The sequence below is a fragment of the Schistocerca piceifrons genome, chromosome 2 (genome assembly GCF_021461385.2).
Source record: "Schistocerca piceifrons isolate TAMUIC-IGC-003096 chromosome 2, iqSchPice1.1, whole genome shotgun sequence".
Classification (NCBI taxonomy): domain Eukaryota; kingdom Metazoa; phylum Arthropoda; class Insecta; order Orthoptera; family Acrididae; genus Schistocerca; species Schistocerca piceifrons.
The window spans coordinates 356,411,780-356,430,923 of NC_060139.1; positions in this window are offsets into that span (position 1 = coordinate 356,411,780).

Consider the following 19,144-nt stretch of genomic DNA (forward strand, 5'->3'; position numbering starts at 1 on the left):
GCACATACGGTTCACGTCCACGCTGTCGCGGCATGCTACCAGTGTTAAAGACTGCGATGGAGCTCCGTATGCCATGGCAAACTGGCTGACACTGACGGCGGCGGTGCACAAATGCTGCGCAGCTAGCGCCATTCGATGGCCAACACCGCGGTTCCTGGTGTGTCCGCTGTGCCGTGCGTGTGATCATTGCTTGTACAGACCTCTTGCAGTGTCCAGAGCAAGTATGGTGGGTCTGACACACCGGTGTCAATGTGTTCTTTTTTCCATTTCCAGGAGTGTATATCGCAAATAGAATATTCAGGTAAAGAACTTACCACAGTTGATTCTGTAAAATTTCTTGGGATAACTTTAAATAAAAACTTGGGATGGGCCGACCATGTGGACAGTTTACTGAAGAGATTAAATAGTTTAGTTTATGCAATGAGGGTACTACACAAAGTAACGGATTTAATGGTGAAGAAAACTGTCTACCATGCTTATTTCATAACAGTTATAAGATATGGAATATTTTTTTGGGGTGCTGAAAAGACAACCCTCCTTCAAATCTTCAAACTACAAAATAATAATAATAACAATAATAATAATAATAATAAACCCCGTGGAGGCCCGGGAAAAGAATAGGCCTCCGGTATGTTCTGCCAGTCGTAAAAGGCGACGAAAAGAACAAACCACAAATAGGGCTAACCCCCCCTTTTAGTGTGATTACTTGGTTCAGGACAGAACTAAAGAAGCCTCGGACAAGTGCCGTCATGGTCGGGGACGACGCCTGAACCCTATGCCCGCCCACAATGGTAACGACACTGCTAGCCAACTGGAAAATGATTTAAATCCGCCGGCCGAAGTGGCCGTGCGGTTAAAGGCGCTGCAGTCTGGAACCGCAAGACTGCTACGGTCGCAGGTTCGAATCCTGCCTCGGACATGGTTGTTTGTGATGTCCTTAGGTTGGTTAGGTTTAACTATTTCTAAGTTCTAGGGGACTAATGACCTCAGCAGTTGAGTCCCATAGTGCTCAGAGCCATTTAAATCCAAATAGATGCACGATATGCTTCCTGCAACCACCCTAGAAGGAAACCAAAGACAGAGGATGAGATGGTCAGATGAAGTTAATCGACACCTCATGTTCTGTTATTACCAAGCAACAAACCTAGGAACCAACACAACTGGATACAGATCACAAGTATACACAACATTTATTACCAGATACCCGGAATTAAAATTTTTAACAGAACAACGACTAGCCCGTGTAATAATAAAAAATAACAGGATACCCCAGTCAGAATTAGAAAACATCAAACAACAAGTACAACAAATACTGGAACAAAATAATGTGCAATTAGAAGAAGAAGAAAATACAGTAATGGACTCAAACATCCCAGAGAAAACAAACAAAGAACAAAACGCGTCAATTAAACAATCAGAGGAAAACGAAATCTTAAGACAGCCACCAGAACAAGCACAAATAGAACACGAAGTGACACACATGTTAGATATAGAGGAAAAATTTCAGCTGACATACATAGAATACAAAGACACAAATACAGACATTAGACCATTCTTGCATAGACCACCAAATAACCCACAAGTCAAAACAACAATAACGACTATCAACACCATCGTACACAACAAAGTAAATGAAAATACAACTATGGAAGAGTTACAACTACTGGTTTATGTAGGAGCACTCACTACACTAAATATACACACTAGGCAGAGATCAGAACCAACCAACACACAGAAGAAACCCACAAAACCAGCATGGCAACACAGGCTACAGATCAGAATAGAAAAACTGAGGAAAGACATCGGACAGTTAACACAATTTATAAGAAATGAAACATCAGACAAAAAACAAAAAGGTTAGGTAAAATCTCACAACAAGAAGCAATAGAGCAATTAGATGAAAAGAAACAGAAATTACAAGCATTGGCCAAACGACTTAGAAGATACAAAAAAAGTGAAAATAGAAGGAAACAAAACCAAACATTCAACACAAACCAAAAGAGATTTTACCAGACAATAGATAACACACACATAAAAATAGACAATCCACCAAACATAACAGACATGGAACACTTCTGGAGCATCATATGGTCAAACCCGGTACAACATAACAGACATGCACAGTGGATACAAGCAGAAACAGACACATACAATATGATATCACAAATGCCTGAAGTGATAATTTTGCAACATGAAGTCACCCGAGCAATTAATTCTACGCACAATTGGAAAGCCCCTGGAAACGATAAAATAGCAAATTTCTGGCTAAAGAAGTTCACCTCAACACATTCACATCTAACTAAATTATTTAACAGTTACATTGCAGACCCATACACATTCCCTGATACACTTACACATGGAATATCTTATCTGAAACCTAAAGATCAAGCAGACACAGCAAACCCAGCAAAATATCGCCCCATAACATGCCTACCAACAATATACAAAATATTAACTTCAGTCATTACACAGAAATTAACGATACATACAACACAGAACAAAATTGTAAATGAAGAACAAAAAGGCTATTGCAAAGGAGCACGAGGATGTAAAGAGCAACTGATAATAGATGCAGAGGTGACATATCAAGCAAAAAGTAAACAAAGGTCGCTACACTACGCATACATTGATTACCAAAAAGCTTTTGATAGTGTACCCCACTCATGGTTACTACAAATATTGGAAATATACAAAGTAGATCCTAAATTGATACAGTTCCTAAACATAGTAATGAAAAATTGGAAAACCACACTTAATATCCAAACAAATTCAAATAATATCACGTCACAGCCAATACAGATTAAGTGTGGAATATACCAAGGAGACTCATTAAGTCCTTTCTGATTCTGCCTTGCTCTGAACCCACTATCCAACATGCTGAACAATACAAATTATAGATACAATATTACTGGAACATACCAACACAAAATCACACATTTGTTATACATGGATGATCTAAAACTACTGGCAGCAACAAATCAACAACTCAACCAATTACTAAAGATAACATAAGTATTCAGCAATGATATAAATATGGCTTTTGGAACAGACAAATGTAAGAAAAATAGCATAGTCAAGGGAAAACACACTAAACAAGAAGATTACATATTGGATTACCACAGCGACTGCATAGAAGCGATGGAAAAAACAGATGCCTATAAATATCTAGGATACAGACAAAAAATAGGAATAGATAATACAAATATTAAAGAAGAGCTAAAAGAAAAATATAGACAAAGACTAACAAAAATACTGAAAACAGAATTGACAGCAAGAAACAAGACAAAAGCTATAAATACTTATGCTATACCAATATTGACCTACTCATTTGGAGTAGTGAAATGGAGTAACACAGACCTAGAAGCACTCAATACACTTACACGATCACAGTGCCACAAATATAGAAAACATCACATACATTCAGCAACAGAAAGATTCACATTAAGCAGAAAGGAAGGAGGAAGGGGATTTATCGACATAAAAAAACGTACATTATGGACAGGTAGACAATTTAAGAAAATTCTTTATAGAACGAGCAGAAACTAGCAAAATACACAAAGCAATCACTCATATAAATACATCGGCTACACCATTGCAATTTCATAACCACTTCTACAACCCTTTAGATCACATAACATCAACAGATACAAAGAAAGTAAATTGTAAAAAGAAAACACTACATGGCAAGCACCCATATCATCTAACACAGCCACACGTCGATCAAGACGCATCCAACACATGGCTAAGAAAAGGCAATATATACAGTGAGACAGAAGGATTCATGATTGCAATACAGGATCAAACAATAAACACCAGATATTACAGCAAACATGTTATTAAAGATCCCAGTACCACAACAGATAAATGCAGACTTTGCAAACAACAAATAGAAACAGTAGACCACATCACAAGCGGATGTACAGTACTAGCAAATACAGATTACCCCAGAAGACATGACAATGTAGCAAAAATAATACATCAACAACTTGCCATACAACATAAACTAGTAAAACAACACGTTCCCACATACAAGTATGCACCACGGAGAATGATGAATACAAATTATACTGGAACAGAACCATTATAAAAGATAAAACAACACCACATAGCAGACCTGGCATCATACTCACCAATAAAAAGAAGAAATTAACACAATATCCACACGCAATACAACAAACATACAAAAGAAAACAGGAGAAAAAATTGAAAAATACATGCAACTGGCTGAGGAAGTCAAGGACATGTGCATCAGGATAAAGTTGACATTATACCAATTATACTATCAACTACAGGAGTCATACCACACAATATCCACCAGTACATCAACACAATACAACTACATCCAAACTTATATATACAACTACAGAAATATGTAATTATTGATACATGTTCAGTTACCTGAAAGTTCCCAAATGCAATGTAACATATACCGTACAGTTAAAAGGAAGTCACGCTTGATCAATGTCCACATCACTTTCCATTTTTAACCAGACATAACGTCTGAGAAAGTTTTTCTCATAATAATAATAATAATAATAATCAGAGCAATGACAGGAACCAATTGTAGACATTCATGCAGACCACTATTCAGAAGCCTGGACTTCATGACAATCCCTTCCATCTTCATATATTAAATATTTCTCTTTGAAAAAAAATCTCGCATCTGTTTTAAGGATATACATTCACACATGCCTATGAAACTAGACATAAACTGAAACACATGCTACCTTGTCACCGACTCACATTATATGAAAATACTCCATATTACACGGCTCTGAAGATCAGAAATAAGATAAGGTCAATATTTGGGGAATCCACATTGGAGACCATCGGCACATACTTAAAAAGCAAATGATATTATAGTCTAGAAGAATTTCTAAATGAATAAAAAGCAAATGTTATAGTTTAGAAGAATTTATAAATAGGAATAGGGAGTAAGGATACAAGTACAAATGGTATACTTTCGAAGTTATATAGATACAAAGTATACACATTCACTGTATATTCATGTTTATATATAGAATCATAGTTTGAATGGCAGTTTGTGTACATTCATACTTCATATAGGTGTGTGAAGTCTATGGTAATGATTTGACGAGTTACAAAAAGATTTAAAATATGATGTTGTACTTTCATTATAATAAGCAATGTATGTATTACACATTTCCTGTAGTATATAAAATACTGTAACAACTTAGGTTAAAGACTGATGAGTCACCAATGTTCTCAATCAAACGAGTGTATAAAAACATGTTATGTGACAATAAAGTATCTTATCTTATCTTATTCATGTGACTACTCAAAAACAAAGTGTGTTGCATTACTTACTGAATGCTCTGCATAGATGTCATATTTCTTGATTTCCAAAAAGTATTTGATTTAGCAACACAAGAAAACCTATCAACAAGAGTACAGCCATATGGGGTACCAAACAAAATTTCTTGGGAGGGAGGACACAGTTTGTTATGTTGGATAGAGTGTCACTGACAGATGTAGTAACATTTAGTGTGCATCAGGCATGTTTTTTGAAACCCTTGATGTTCACATTGTATATTAATATACTGCCAGAAAACAATAACACTGTCAGACTTTTAGCAGATGGTGTTTCGTATACTGAGGAACTATCTGAAAAAAGCAGCCCAAATATCCAGTACGATCTTGATTACACATCAAAATGTGACAAAAATTTGTGATTTATTTAAGTGTTTGATAGTGTAAAAATGTGCACTTCACAAAATGCAAAAAGTTTGTATGACTACAGTAACAATGAGTTGCAATCAGTTCTGTCAGTGCATAAAAATACCTGAGTGTAACAATTTGTGCCTTCCCATGAACCATGGGCCTTGCCATTGATGGGGAGGCTTGCGTGCCTCAGCGATACAGATAGCCGTTCGTAGGTGCAACCACAACAGAGGGGTATCTGTTGAGAGGCCAGACAAACATGTGGTTCCTGAAGAGGAGCAGCAGCCTTTCCAGCGGTTACAAGGCAACATCTGGATGATTGACTGATCTGGCCTTGTAACATCAACCAAAACCACCTTGCTGTGCTGGTACTGCAAGCAGCTGAAAGCAAGGGGAAACTACAGTCGTAGTTTTTCCCAAGGGCATGCAGCTCTACTGTATAGTTAAACGGTGATGGCATCCTCTTGGTTAAAATATTCCGGAGATAAAATAGTCCCCCATTCTGATCTCTGGGTGGGGACTACTCAGGAGGACGTTGTTGCTAGGAGAAACAAAACTGGCGTTCTATGAATCGGAGTGTGGAATGTCAGATCCCTTAATAGGGCAGGTAGGTTAGAAAATTTACAAAAGGAAATGGATAGGTTAAAGTTAGATATAGTGGGAATTAGTGAAGTTAGGTGGCAGGAGGAACAGGACTTCTGGTCAGGTGAAACAGGACTATAAATACAAAATCAAATAAGGGTTATCCAGGAATAGGTTTAATAATGAGTTAAAGAATATGAACGTGGATAAGCTACTATGAACAGCATAGTGACTGCATTGTTGTAGCCAAGATAGACACAAAGCTCACACCCACCACAGTAGTACAAGTTTATAGGCCAAGTAGCTCCGCAGATGAGGAGTGTGAGGAAATGTATGATGAGATAAAAGAAATTATTCAGACAGTTAAGGGAACCGAAAATTTTATAGTTTGGGGGACCGGAATTTGACAGTAGGAAAAGAAAGAGAACGAAACTTAGTAGGTGAATAACGACTGGGGGAAAGGAATAAAAGAGGACGTGCCTGGTGGAATTTTGCACAGAGCATAATTTAATCATACTAACACTTGGCTTAAGAATCACGAGAGAAGGCTGTATACATGGAAGAGATCTGGCGACCCTGGAAGGTTTCAGACTGATTATATAATGGTTATACAGAGATTTAGGAACCAGATTTTAAATTGTAAGACATTTTCAGGGGCTGATGTGGACCCTGACCACAATTTATTGGTTACGAACTGCAGATTGAAACTGAGGAAACCACAAAAAGGGGGGAATTCAAAGAGATGGGACCTGCATAAACTGAAAAAACAAGAAGTTATAGAGCATTTCAGAGGGAGTGTTAGGGAATGATTGACAAGAACAGGGGAAAAGAATACACTAGAAGAAGAATGGGCAGCTTTGAGAGATGAGATAGTGAAGACAGCAGAGGGTCAAGTAGGTAAAAAGATGAGACCTAGAAGAAATCCTTGGGTAACACAAGAGATATTGAATTTAATTGATGAAAGTAGAAAGTATAAAAATGCAATAAATGAAGCGGAAGAAAGAGAATACAAATGTCTAAAAAATGAGATCAAGAGGAAGGAGGACAAATGTAAAGATGTAGAAGCATATATCACTAGGGGTAAAATAGATAATGCCTGCAGGAAGATTAGATTAGATTAGATTAATACTAGTTCCATGGATCATGAATACGATATTTCGTAATGATGTGGAACGAGTCGAATTTTCCAATACATGGCATAATTAGGTTAATTTAACAACATACTTAAGTTAATATAACAACTTTATTTTTTTGTGTTTTTTTGTTTTTCTTTATTTTTTTTTATTTTTATTTTTTTCTTAATTTATATCTAAAAATTCCTCTATGGAGTAGAAGGAGTTGTCATTCAGAAATTCTTTTAATTTCTTCTTAAATACTTGTTGGTTATCTGTCAGACTTTTGATACTATTTGGTAAGTGACCAGAGACTTTAGTGCCAGTATAATTCACCCCTTTCTGTGCCAAAGTTAGATTTAATCTTGAATAGTGAAGATCGTCCTTTCTCCTAGTATTGTAGTTATGCACACTGCTATTACTTTTGAATTGGGTTTGGTTGTTAATAACAAGATTAAGACGATTAAGAGAGCTTTGGAGAAAAGAGAACCACCTGTATCACCATCAAGAGCTCAGATGGAAAACCAGTCCTAAGCAAAGAACAGAAAGCAGAAAGGTCGAAGGAGTACACAGAGGGTCTATAGAAGGGAAATTTACTTGAGGGCAATATTATGGAAATGGAAGAGCACGTGAAGAAAGATGAATAAGGACATATGATACTGCATGAAGAATTTGACAAAGCACTGAAAGACTTAAGTCGAAACAAGGCCCTGGGGAGAAAACAACATTCCGTTAGAGCTGCTGATAGCCTTGGGAGAACCAGCCATGACAAAACTCTTCCATCTGGTGACCAAGATCTACGAGACAGGCAAAATCCAATCAGACTTCAAGAAGAATATAATAATCCCAATTCCAAAGAAAGTGGGAGCTGACAGGTGTGAAAATGACCAAACTATCAGTTTAATAAGCCATGGCTGCAAAATACTAACACGAGTTCTCTACAGAAGAATGGAAAAACTGGTACAAGGTGACCTCTGTCTACATGCCTCTGTACTTGCCCTAATCTTATTTTATCCTTCTTGTACACAGGAGTCACCTGCACTTTTTTCCAGTCACTTGGTACAGTGCACTGGGTGAGCAATTATTGATGAATGCAAGCTCACTATGGGGCCAGTGCTGTAGAGTACTCTATGCAAAACCAATCTGGTATTCCTTTAGGACCTGTTGACTTAATTGCTTTCAACTCTTTCAGTTGTTTCTCCACACCAGGGATGCTTATTAGTAAGTACTCCATGTGGGAGTCTGTGCGATTGTCAAACAACGGTATGTTCGCAAGATTCCCCTGCATGAATGATTTTCTAAACATGAAATTTAAAACTTCGGCTTTACTTTTGCATCTTCTACTGCCACACCAGACGGGCTACTAAGTGACTGATTAGAAAGAAGCCTTTGATCCACTTAGCAATTTTACATAGGACCAGAATTTTCTCAGGTTCTCAGGAAGATATACTGCTAAGGTATGATAGTGGTGGTAGTTGTAAGCCTTGTGCATTAGTGTTTTTACAAAAGCATAAATTTCTATTAACTTTTGCTTGTCATCAATTGCGCGTTCTCTTTTGAACTGAGAGTGCAACAGCCATTGCTTCCTCAGCATTTTTCGAATTTTGTTGTTAAACCATGGTGGGTCTTTTCCATCCTTAATCCACTTACTCGGCACGTATTTCTCCAGAGTACGATTTACGATCTGTTTAAACTTTGCCCATAATTCCTTTGCATCCACCACAATGGAACTAAATGATGTCAATTCATTGTCTAAGTAGGAAACTAACAAATGTCTACCTGCTCTTTCTAGCTGAAATATTCCAATAGTCTTGACTGAGTAATTAGCTTTAGTAACCAAAGTCACTATGACATCATCGTGATCACTAGCACCTGTCCCTATACTGACGCTGTCGATTAGGCCACGCCTGTTTGTAGTTACAAGGTCTAAAATATTTCCACTGTGCATCATGGGTAGTCGAACTATCTGCTCAAGCCTCCAACTAATCTTGCATGATTTGGGTATTAATGAACTACCAACTGTAGACTTCCTGTCAATGAGTCTAAAGCCATCATAGCAAAATCAAGTGGCTGGTAAAAACATCCCAAAATTAACTTAATTTCACCTACACCTATTGCTTGTGACAAGATAACTTCACTGTCATATGTCAATTTGTCCTCCGAAGAGACAATACTTTGTCAACTGCAATGAACATACCTGCTCCCCTATGCCATCTAACCAAGAGCAGCAACTTTCCTTTTCATAATATTGTTACATTCCGTTCTGGATTTTCCACTGTTTGATTAACCTATGTCTTTTTGATATACATTCCATGAATCGCTAAATATCTCAGAGCTTTCTACTTCGGGTTTCAGCCAGCTCTTGGTCCAGAATAATTTGAGGGTGAGAAGTTTCCTGAGGGTAGTAAAATCGGGAACTTTGTTACAAGTACTTTGGCAATTTACTGATAAACTTTTGACAGTCAAAGTGTCTTTACTATGGATGCCGTCTGATTTCGCTATCTGTGAGTTGTCTGGCGAGTGTTCATAAGATAATTTCAACCTACTGCTTAGCCTAAGGAAACCCCATGTGCGCTTCACTAGTCTCTGATACCCAAGTAGCTCCTTCTTTTGTGTACTCCACCCCTGACTTATCAAGGGGAGTCCTACAATGCCCCACCCAATAACACAGGTCCAAAAATCTGGAGCCAAGACTGTCACAGAGTCGACGAAGCTCCAAACCAAATGATCCCAGCAACAATGCTGCAAATTGCAAGCTCTGCTTGCATTCCATCCATGATGCTAGCAGCCTTCACCACTTCCACCAGCTGCCTGTATGAACTGAGGATGGCCTCAGAATCCAAGTAACAGTGTCACTGGTGCTGACATGAGCCACAACTTGCAGATGATTGCACCCTGCATGCAGGGCCTCCTCCACATTCTTGAGATTACAGCAACATCCTTTTACAAACAATAAAAAGTATGTAAAGTAACTCCAAATCAGCATGAATCATATTTAAATAGGGGTTTCGTGATGATTTGTGAAAGTGGGTCTAGTTAGTTTCGTGTTTGTATATAGCACCCCGCAACATCAATTTTAATTTATACAAGATGCATAATGCATTTCAAGTTGGCTACAATATACAGTAAAATACGCATCTCTTTACATTTGTGTGAAATGTTCCATACACTGAGGGTCTACCTTAGATAAGGTGTAGGGTTCAGATAGATGGCAGTGTGGCAAAGATGAAACATGTACAGCCTATTGAGAATGGTGAAGGGGGGGAGGGGGGGGGGAGGGGGTGGAGATGGCCCATAAGTCACATGAACACAGACAACTGGGTATTGCAGCATACCAGCTGAGCAGGGAAGGTACAGGGTAGAGGGAGTGTGCAGGTTCAGTTTACAGTATCTACAAAATATTTGCACACAATGTAATTTTAGAAACAGTAATATAGCACTGCAGTATGGAGGGTGAGGACATATGTACCACGGACATTAACAAACTGGAATTCACAGTACGCAGTTTCAGTAGATAACATTGATCTACAAACTACATATAAAAACCCTCCACTACAGACTGTATTAAAGTAATGAGGGATAATTATTCACAACGGCAATGTGTAACAGCATAAAATAAATATATTAAATAGTGACACTTGTGAAACGAAGAAGTAATGCAATTAAACATGACAAGCATAAATCTGCCTTTTCGTTGGACAGAATTAAACTCTCAAAAAATTTCTATACATGGACACACACAATATTCTGCTCTGGAGGACTGTGTGTACATAGCTGTGAACTACATTACACATCATCACAGGTAGATATACAGGGTGGTCCATTGATAGTGACCAGGCCAAATCTCTCATGAAATAAGCATCAAACGAAGAAACTATAAAGAACGAAACTCGTCTAGCTTGAAGGGGGATACCAGATGGCGCGCTATGTTTGGCCCGCTAGATGGCGCTGCCATAGGTCAAACGGATATCAACTGCATTTTTTAAAAATAGGAACCCCCATTTTTTATTACATATTCATGTAGTACGTAAAGAAATATGAATGTTTTAGTTGGACCACTTTTTTCGCTTCGTGATAGATGGTGCTGTAATAGTCACAAACGTTTAAGTACGTGATATCATGTAACATTCTGCCAGTGCAGATGATATTTGCTTCGTGATACATTACCCGTGTTAAAATGGACTGTTGACCAATTGTGGAAAAGGTTGATATCGTGTTGATGTATGGTTATTGTGATCAAAATGCCCAACGGGTGTGTGCTATGTATGCTGCTCAGTATCCTGGACGACATCATCCAAGTGTCCAGACCATTCGCCGGATAGTTATGTTATTTAAGGAAACAGGAAGTGTTCAGCCACATGTGAAACGTCAACCATGATCTGCGACAAATGATGACGCCCAAGTAGGTATTTTAGCTGCTGTTGCGGCTAACTGCACATCAGTAGCAGACAAATTGCACGAGAATTGGGAATCTCAAAAACGTTGGTGTTGAGAATGCTCCAACAACATCAATTGTACCCGTACCATATTTCTATGCACAAGGAATTGCATGGTGACGACTCTGAACGTCGTGTACAGTTCTGCCACTGGGCACAAGAGAAATTATGGGACGATGACAGATTTTTTGCGCGTGTTCTATTTAGTGATGAAGTGTCATTCACCAACAGCGGTAATGTAAACTGGCATAATACGCACTATTGGGCAACGGAAAATCCACTACGGCTGCGACAAGTGGAACATCAGCGACCTTGGCGAGTTAATGTGTGGTGCAGCATTATGGGAGGAAGGATAATTGGCCCTCATTTTAACGATGGCAATCTAAATGGTTCAATGTATGCTGATTTCCTACGTAATATTCTACCAATGTTACTACGAGATGTTTCATTGCATGACAGAATGGTGATGTACTTCCAACATGATGGATGTCCGGCACATAGCTTGCGTGAGGTTGAAGCGGTATTTAATAGCATATTCCATGACAGGTGGATTGGTCGTCGAAGCACCATACCATGGCCCGCACGTTCACCAGATCTGACGTCCCTGGATTTCTTTCTGTGGGGAAAGTTGAAGGATATTTGCTATTATGATCCACCGACAACGCCTGACAACATGCGTCAGCGCATTGTCAATGCACATGCGAACATTACGGAAGGTAAACTACTCACTGTCGTGAGGAATGTCATTACACATATTGCCAAATGCGTTGATGTTGATGGACATCATTTTGAGCATTTATTGCATTAACGTGGTATTTACAGGTAATCTCGCTGTAACAGCATGTGTTCTCAGAAATGATAAGTTCACAAAGGTACATGTATCACACTGGAACGACCAAAATAAAATGTTTAAACGTACCTACATTCTGTATTTTAATTTAAAAAACCTACCTGTTACCAACTGTTCATCTAAAATTGTGAACCATATGTTTGTGACTTTTACAGCACCATTTATCACAAAGCAAAAAAAGTGGTCCAACTAAAACATTAATATTTCTTTACATACTACACGAATATGTAATAAAAAATGGGGGTTCCTATTTTAAAAAAATGCAGTTGATGTCCGTTTGACCTATGACAGCACCATCTAGTGGGCCAACCACAGCGCCATCTGGTATCCCCCTTCAAGCTAGACAAGTTTAGTCCTTTGTAGTTTTTTCGTTTGATGCTTACTTCGCGAGATCATTTGGCCCGGTCACGATCAATCACCCTGTATAGACATGCACATCAGAGCAACTGCAACATTAGTAGCAGTATGTGACATTTACCAACAAAAATGTGCAGTGTATATTATGTATGCAATGTAGGTGACAAATTGGACTCCATTTTACATTCATTCTACACTACTATACACCGCCTCAGAATAATTATACCTCAATATCTTAATGTTCTATAGGGTTTACACACACTTTGTAGATTGATGGTATCTACTCAATCTATGTGCTGCAGGTTGTAGTTTGTCAGTGTCCATGGCACATACAGGGTGTTACAAAAAGATACGGCCAAACTCTCAGGAAACATCCCTCACACACAAAGAAAGAAAAGATGTTATGTGGACATGTGTCCGGAAACGCTTACTTTCCATGTTAGAGCTCATTTTATTACTTCTCTTCAGATCACATTAATCATGGAATGGAAACACACAGCAACAGAATGTACCAGTGTGATTTCACACACTTTGTTACAGGAAATGTTCAAAATGTCCTCCGTTAGCAAGGATACATGCACCCACCCTCCGTCGCATGGAATCCCTGATGCGCTGATGCAGCCCTGGAGAATGGCGTATTGTATCACAGCCGTCCACAATACGAGCACGAAGAGTCTCTACATTTGGTACCGGGGTTGCGTAGACAAGAGCTTTCAAATGTCCCCATAAATGAAAGTCAAGAGGGTTGAGGTCAGGAGAGCGTGGAGGCCATGGAATTGGTCCGCCTCCTCCAATCCATCGGTCACCGAATCTGTTGTTGACAAGCGTATGAACACTTCGACTGAAATGTGCAAGAGCTCCATCGTGCATGAACCACATGTTGTGTCGTACTTGTAAAGGCACATGTTCTAGCAGCACAGGTAGAGTATCCTGTATGAAATCATGATAATGTGCTCCACTGAGCGTAGGTGGAAGTACATACTGACGAAACTAAAATGAGCTCTAACATGGAAATTAAGCGTTTCCGGTCACATGTCCACATATCTTTTCTTTATTTGTGTGTGAGGAATTTTTCCTGAAAGTTTGGCCGTAGCTTTTTGTAACACCCTGTATAGGCAATACCTCTCCACCCCCAGTACTACAATGCTTTATTATGGCTAAAACTACATTGTGTGTAAATATTTTGTAGATACTGTAAACTGAACCTGCATACTGCCCCCCCCCCCCCCCCCCCACTTACCTTTCCTGCTAGACTGGTACAATATATCCAGTCGTCTGTATTTTTGTCACTGTATGTGCCCTATCTCCCCCTCCTGCATCCTCTTGTTTCATGACGCTTGTCATGTTTGGTGGCTTTTGGGTGTGTCAGCTATCTTGCAAGGTACAGTTCTGTTGCTGTTGGCATGCACACATCACAACAACACAGAAATAACTGTAGCAGAGTAAATACCAAAATTTACCTATTGTGCATGTAGTAATAATAACTTCCGAATACATTGTGAAAATGAAAAAATGTTTCATATACAAATCCAGTACTGTTTTGTAATCTTTTCAAAAGACCACTCACAAAAGATTATAATTTTTAAATATAAAGAGAGAATTTACATTCTGATTCTTCTGTACCTGCATAAGAACCACCTAGTGGTTGTAATACACTGTACATACTTTGCCTTTGCCACACTGCCATCCAGTTGCGCCCTTACCCTGTCTAAGGTGGATACTCACTGTATAGAAGTGTCATGCAAACGTATATTTTACATGTGATTTTTAAGAATAAATGATCATGTACGTGCTACTCCTGGACCAAACGACATGGCCATGTGCAGAAGGTGCTTTTTAATTGTAAATATTTTATTTCTGACAAAACTTTACATTATGTGCTCTATTTTATCTACCATAATGACAACATGGCACGAGACTCTTATTCACAATAAACACATTTTGAACAAGAAATTTTTGAAGGTATGTAAATGTACAGTTACCATTGTCATTTTTTTGTAACGTCAAATAAAATTTTTCTCAAATATTACACCATAAATCATGAGACACCATAAATCATGAGATGAGATATATTCACTGTATGTGCATTATGTTACATACTAGAAGATGACAGATCTGTTGAGATGAGTTGTCAAAAATAAAGACAAGTGTATGAGATCTTTGCTGCTGAAAGTTTTTTTTACCAAGTAAAACCCCAGCACTCCTCATTTCTCAACATGAGAAAATTCTAACAAATGTTACCCTTTCATGTGGAAATTAAAATGTGTGTTCTTTTCAATGGTTTATTCATTATTTCTCTTCTGCATGTCCTCACAATTTTTTCCACAAATTATATATATGTGGTGTCTATTCTTTCAGGCATACCCAAAAGAACAACACTATATATAAAAAATTACGGTGGGGATGACCCATGATCTCTTCAGTGTGAATGCACACCAAGCTCGATCTCTACAGGAATCAGCCCAACGTTGTGAGTAATGAGGATAATGGGCAAGAGGCACTACATTAGTAGTGTGTGGATAAGTTGAGAATTTGGGTCTGATGGGAGGTGTGCTAGGGTAGTCCATGGAGTTGTGATGACCACAGTGAATGGACAGCTTAGTGATAAGAGCATCTGCATAGTAAGCATGAGATGTGAATTCGAATCCATCTGGCACATTTTCAACTTTCTTCATTGATTTAAATCAGTGCCCACTTGCAGACAATGTCTGCAATTCCTTTGTGTCTTGTTTCCACAAAGTTTCATTTTCCTACAATCACACTTTTTTCATTGGGGCCCTCTCAAGTAGCAAAAGTTTAATTATAACCATCCAGTATATTTTCCTAAATCCTGCTGCAAATCAACGTGATATGGGTCCATAATTCAGTGGATTACTTCTATTTCCATTCTGGAGTGTTAATGATTTCTGCAACTTTCCAGTATTTAGATACAGATCTTTTGTTGACAATGTTTGTATATGATTGCCCAGAATGGTGCTATTGTATCAACAGACTCTGAAAGGAACCGAACTGGGACACTACCTAGATGAAAAGAATCGACTTCATTAAGTGATTTACACTGTTTTGCTACCCTGAGGATATCTACTTATTCATATCAACAGCAGTTCTTTATTCAAATTCTGGAATACTTACTTTGCTTCACTGGTAAAAGACTTATGGAAAACAATATTTAGTGACATTGTCATCAGTGACACTACCACTGTACTGCACAGTGACGGTATTGACTGTTTTGCCAGTGGTGTACTCTACATAAACCAAAATCTCTCTGGATTTTCTGTCAGATTTCAAGACAGTTTCACATTGAAAGATATTAAAAGCATCTCCCATTTAAGTCCAGGATAAGTTTCGAGCTTCAGCAATACATCACCAATATTGGAGATTTTCGTTCTTTATATTTGGTATGCTTTTTTCGTTGCTTGTGCAACAGTGTTCTGACCTGTTTAGTGTACCATGGGGGATCAGTACCATCTGTTATTAATTTATTTGGTATATGTCACTCAATATCCATTGATACTATTTCTTTGAATTTAAACCACATCTTGTCTACACTTAAATAAACAAATTGAAAAAGCAATAGAGACTGTCTCTTGGAGAAGTCTCGACAAATTTTTATCTGCTTTTTTTTAAATAGATTAATTTTCCTTTTATTTTTGGTGGTTTTGGATGTATTGGTACTCGGCCACACTACAACCACCTTGTGGTCACAAATACTTATCCATCATGATGCTTTCTCTTGGCTTAGGATTAATTTTTGCTAAGAAATCAAGTATGTTTTTGCAACCATTTACACTCTGAGTAAGCTAATGAACTAACTGTTCAAAATAATTTTCTGAGAATGCATTCAGAACAATTTCAGATGATGATTTATGCCTACCTCTGACTTTAACATGAATTTTCGTCAACATATTGAGAGTAAATTGAAGTCGCAAACTAAAATGGTGTGAGTGGGGTACCTGCTTGAAATAAGACTCAAGTTTTCTTTTAACCTTTCGGCAAATGTATCATCTGAGTCAGGGAATTGGTAAAGGGAACCAAATATTAATTTATTCCAGTTGTCAAGCCATTAACCTCTAACATACCAAAGCACAGGAAGTGCCTACTTCAATTTACTAAAACATTAACTACTCCTAACAGCAAAAAACAAGCCACCAACAAGCAAATTTAATCTATCCTTTCTGATCACAATTAGGTCCTTCGTAAAAATTTGGCTGAACTTATGTCTGACTTAGCCAGTTTTCGGTATCTAGGTCTACCCTCATGCTGTGCACAGCCTGCCCACTTCGCGACTGATGCCCTTTTTGTACTTTACTCAGATCATCTAATCAAAAAAGCTGCCTAGACCTCTCCACAACACAGCCTCCACTACCCACGTAGCTTCCTGTATGTAATGGGCCTCTGACCTATTAAGTGAAACCCAACACCTCTTCACCCTGTCATGGAAGTCAAGGACTCTGCAGCCTACACAGTCACAGAACTGTCTGAGCCTCTGATTCACCCTCCACTTGGTTCTGAACCAAATGTCTGTAGTCGGTCCCGTCGATGAAGACACAGATGGTGAGCTCCACCATCTCACAAGCAAGACTGGCAGTCTTTACCAGACTTCAGACAGCCAACAGAAACTAGGAAGAACCCCTTCAGACCCAAAGCAACATAACATTAGTACACACATGAGCCACAGCCTTCAGTTGGCTGCATCCTGTGATCTTTACGGTATCCAGAAGAATCTGTTCCATATCTGGAATGACCCCCCCCATGTACGCGCACAGAGTGCACACTGTACTACTACTCATCCTTAGCAACACTATCCCTAATGGGTCCCATGAGTGCCTAACATTGTAGCTCCCAACCCACAATAATCCTGCCCTCTGTAAATGCCTCAATCGTGCAGGCTGAGAGGCTGCTTCTGAAACAGACCAAGTGACTGTATCTTTTTCAGGACACTTTCAGCCACAGATAGCACCTGATACCTGCCAGGCCTCATGGGAGGCAATTTGATTGGTACCAAGGCATCTTTCACTGCATGCCACACCATGAAATGACTGTCCACTTGACCACACATGAAGCGTCAACCTCAATGCAGGCAGTAATTGGATGAGACACAGTAGTGGACTGACTGGGGGACTCTTTCACATACACTGGATACCCCTTGGATCCCTCCCCCTGCAATACAAACACTAATGTGCATTGGCAATAATATCAAGCTGTGTGACAGAAGAATCTGTTCCATATCTGGAATGACCCCCCCAGGTACGCGCACAGAGTGCACACTGTACTACTACTCATCCTTAGCAACACTATCCCTAATGGGTCCCATGAGTGCCTAACATTGTAGCTCCCAACCCACAATAATCGTGCCCTCTGTACATGCCTCAATCGTGCAGGCTTTTAGCTCTGAGCGAACGGTCACCAACTCAACTTGCATTGAAACACAGCATTCATGGGCCCTATAAATACAAAAGATGGTTGAACTAAACACTACAGAGTTACTAAAATATGAGGCTCAAGATAGTAAATACACAAACATACAAGAAATTTAAGAATTAAACTACAAAAGCACGCAGGTAGAACTAAATAAGTCACTTCTGGTTAGAAGCTTGTAAAATAATACACAAACGAATGATGTAATCTCCATGCTGCTGCTGGAATGGAGGATGGTGCCTATGTGAACATCTTGGCAGACCAACATCTGCTGTTTATGGAAGATCTTCTCTTGGGGGGACAGGGGGCGGGGGGGGGGGGGGGGGGGGGGGCACTATTGCCCTTGGCCCAAGTCAGGGATGTCCAACCTTTTAGCTTACCTGGGCCACACTGGAAGAAAACTAGTATTTTTGACCCACACAAATTATACTTAATATTCACAATAACCATCAAAGAGGGGAAAATTTAATAATAATAATGGGATTGACCAATGAGAAAATAGCATTGTGTGGCAGGAGTTTCAAATTGAAAATATTCAGTTTTAAGAACTTTACTTAACTGATCATGTAATTGATGCTCAGTTCTAGGGCCGCTTTGATACTGGATCTGGGCTGCGGGTCAAATACCCCTGGTGTAGACTACATTCAGTGTAACTAACAAAAGTGGATGGCACTGAGCAAACCAGATTACCAAGAGCAGATGTGTGT